Source organism: Pyrus communis, chromosome 13 (genome assembly GCF_041283825.1).
Source record: "Pyrus communis isolate YQ-2024b chromosome 13, ASM4128382v1, whole genome shotgun sequence".
Lineage (NCBI taxonomy): Eukaryota > Viridiplantae > Streptophyta > Magnoliopsida > Rosales > Rosaceae > Pyrus > Pyrus communis.
In genome coordinates, this window is record NC_142577.1 from 20,216,485 (window position 1) to 20,220,765 (window position 4,281).

Sequence of the window (4,281 nt, forward strand, 5' to 3'; positions counted from 1 at the left end):
GTAAAAGCATAAAAGCTATATTATTGTGCACTTGAAGATGGAGGACTACAGTCAATAATACTAATTAATTTAATGTTCAATATTAATCCATACTCCATAGTCATATCAATTTCCAATAATTTATTGGTATTTCAAAGTGCTAAGAATGAAAGGTTAAGTTTGAGCTTAATTAAGATTTAAGAGTATTTGGGATGAAATTAAAGATACATATACATATTAGTTAATGGGCAAAAAAGTGAAGGAATGATGAGAAAAAATTATGTGAAAGAATAATGAGATGGAGATATAGAATATTTATACAAGAATTTTTGTACTCTACTTGATGCACAAGAAAATTTTAAATAGCTAGGAGCACAAGAAAAGTTAACAAATAATACATGAAATTCACCATCGGAGTGTAAGACGTGTGTACACAATTTCATCAACATTATACACAAAATTTATTTTTCTAATATATTGTAGACATCTTTGTACATGGATTCTTCATACACATCTCTATCAAAAAAAGAAGAGGAAACTAAAGGTGCTTTACTTTCTACCACTAGGACAAATATATCGTCTGTTTTGATCAAATGAATAAATCAATGTCACTTTTCCTTGGTAAGGGGGTGTTTGGAGACGTACAACCTAGCATGTATGGGACTGAGAATTCTTAGGACTAAAAATTAAATTACCTTGAAATTAAGTTTCCTATATGTCCTCCGTATATTTCAAGAATCTGTCCATTCATATCGTAGCATAAAGTCGAACTCAACAATGCCAGACAAGTCCTTCTCAATCATTCTTGGATTTAACCAGATTTATTTTGTACCAAGAGATATGGAAAACAATGAAAAACACGTTAGCCAACTGCGATTGTTTGTGAAGCAAGGAACAAAACAATAAGAAAAGTTCAAATTCTAGAGAATACACAAAGTACTTCTGTGAAAACGTAATTAAATCAAAGTTTATATTATATCAGAATTAGGTGGTCGCTGGTCCCCTGCCTGCATATTAACAGAGACTGCGTATAAACTAAAAAGAGAAAGTCATTTTACTCTAATATATAGTAATTAACTGATACCGTTATGCTATTTGTATCATTCACTTGATTAATCAGTAAAGTTGAAAATCCTGAATTAAGAATTAGAGTATTTAAGAAAATTAAAGAAAGTCATGAGCCAAGAAGGCCAAAGTAGTATTAAAATACCTCCCAAAAAAATAAGTCTAAACACAAGTGCAGAAAAATTTAACGAAGTAACCAAAGAAGTCACAATCCAAGTGTAGAAAAATTCAACGTCAATGGCAAGTGTAGAAGAATTCAACGTCAATGGGCAACCAACGCAGCGAACCACGACGGACGACGAGGCAGAAGACCCAACACGGCGCTGGAACGACGCCGGCATGCAGTTTCTAGACTAAGTGATTTTCTCAAAGAAGAAATTAGATTTAAAAGAAATGATAGTCAGCTCAATAATGAAACCATTCAACATAAAATTCAAAATTTTGAAGAGAAACTTGAAAAAGAAGTCTGTGCTGATATCCGTTCTGCCTCTTTTTTTTTGGGTCAATATCCCTACTGCCTTCTGGCATAGAAAACACCTTGTTACAGCCTTCGATATGACAAGGGGCTTATGAGAAAAATATTCCCACTAAAGCTTGACTAATTTAGAGTACACAACTCTAGCACAAGTGTTGGAGAGAATTTAGAGTACACAACTCTAGCACAAGTGTTGGAGAGACAATACAAGTAAACAAATTACTTGTATTACACACACAAAATATTACAACACAAACTATCAAGGACACTCTTGGGAAGCTATGACACTCACTCAATTTCTAGAGACAAACTCTAGACCACTCACACTCTTACAAGACTACTCTTTCTTCTCACTCTCACTTAGTTGCTTGCTTGCTTGATTACAAGCTTGCTTGGTTTGTTGTTGATTTGTTGATACAAATGGTGTGGATGCCTTCTCCTTTTATAGGCATGGATGGAACCTTGGAGAAGCATGGACACACCATGCTAGAGATATCTAGATAATTCCACTAACTTCCTAAGCTAGAATTATCTACACTAATCTTGCATGTTGGTGGAAACCTCACCATTCTTCTAGACTCTTCCACCAACTTAAGAAACAACATTCTAGTCACTTCTACAAAGTACTACTTTAACTTGGATAATCTAGCTAACCAACCTTAGTGAATGTTCTAGAATTCTTTATTCTAGATTTGTGTAGGTCTTTTAATGATATGGGGTTGATTTCTTTAACACTTCCCCTCAACACCATCTCATTCTTCTCTCTACACTGGGTTGACAACGATTCATCTTGAACACCCATTTGTATGAGATGGGTTTCACATTTCTTGGCCTTGCCACTGGATCCCAAGTTTGATATTTCTTTAACGCATCGACCTCTTCTCTCAACTTTGAAGCACTCAGGTCCAGCTGCTTCTTCTTCAATGGCTGCGTTAACGTATCTCGGATTTTGCTTCCGAATTCTTGTTGACCTCCTTAGTTGTGATTGTGGAGTTGATACTTCCACTTCACTAGGTCTATCTTCTTCTGGTTGTTGATATATGTCAGCTTGCCAAGGGTTTTGGGGCACTGCTTGCTCATCACCATCACCATTAAGTGAATCCTCAGACTCATCTGGTCTTGACTGGGTTTGGGCAACTTGGTCTCCCATTTCGTCCTGCAACATATCTTCAATCTCTCTTGAGTCAGGCAACACTTCATTTTCTGAGCACCACCAAGAAGATGCTTCAGCATCCCATTCTTCATCCATAGCTAGATATGCTACGGCGTCCCAATCATCTTCACTTTTCTTCTCTGAGTTGGCAACGTTACTCTCTGCAGGCCTTTTGAACCAGCAATCCTTCGCCATGTGGCCATTCTTTCCACAATTGTAACACTTGCCCTCAAATCTTTTATTATTCTGGGACTGACCACGGTTGCCGTGATACTTCGAAGCTCATCCTGGCCGAGAACTCCCTCCTCCTTGATGACCTTTTTCCTTATCACCATTTCTTTTAGATCCACCACCAGCACGCTGCTTAAAGCTGCCTTTACTTTTGGTGTAGAGCGCTTCCTCCTCACCTTTTAATGAGACCCCTCCCATTTGCTTTGCCAAAGCTTTTTGATCGGCAAGCAAATTCTCGAACTCAACAAGTGATGGTTGGGTCGGCCATCCTTGTACAGCGGCAACGAAGCCTCGATATTCGGGTCTCAATCCATGGATAATTATTCTTTTTATCCTGGATTCTACAATGGCACCACTAGGATCTAATTCAGAAATTTCACGGTAAATAGACTTTACCTTGTGGAAATACTGCGCAATCGTCATGTCCCTTTGGGCCACTGAAAACAACTCGTTCTCGAGAAGCTGCAGTCTTGTATCGTTCCTCTTTGAAAAAAGTGTGGCGAAGGTGTCCCACGCTTCTTTTGGTGTCTTGGCCTTCCGTATGTGCTCTAACATGTCATCTTCAACTGTAGTTTTTAAGGCAAACATGGCCTTACCTGCCTTGATCTTCCACTTCCTCAAAGCGCCGCTGGTGTCTTCTTCTGGCTGCGTAACTTCATTACCGCCGACGACATCCCAAAGATCTTGGCCTTGTAGGTAAGACTCCATACACGTCGCCCACGTGTTGTAATTTTTGTTGTTCAACTTCTTGATTCCTCCAACAACTTGAAGATCTCCTATCGTGTCGGCAGAGCTTCGATAAGCCGAACAAGATTAACGAATAATCTTGCGAAGTACTAAACTTCTCATGATTCTCAAAAGCTTTAATATAAACGGTCCCTAATCGTACCGCTCTGATACCAATTGTTGGGGGGAAAAAAAAACTTAGAGTACACAACTCTAGCACAAGTGTTGGAGAGACAATACAAGTAAACAAATTACTTGTATTACACACACACAAAATATTACAACACAAACTATCAAGGACACTCTTGGGAAGCTATGACACTCACTCACATTCTAGAGACAAACTCTAGACCACTCACACTCTTACAAGACTATTCTTTATTCTCACTCTCACTTGGTTGCTTGCTTGCTTGATTACAAGCTTGCTTGGTTTGTTGTTGATTTGTTGATACAAATGGTGTGGATACCTTCTCCTTTTATAAGCATGGATGGAACCTTGGAGAAGCATGGACACACCATGCTGGAGATATCTAGATAATTCCACTAACTTCCTAAGCTAGAATTATCTACACTAATCTTGCATGTTGGTGGAAACCTCACCATTCTTCTAGACTCTTCCACCAACTTAAGAAACAACATTCTAGTCATTTCT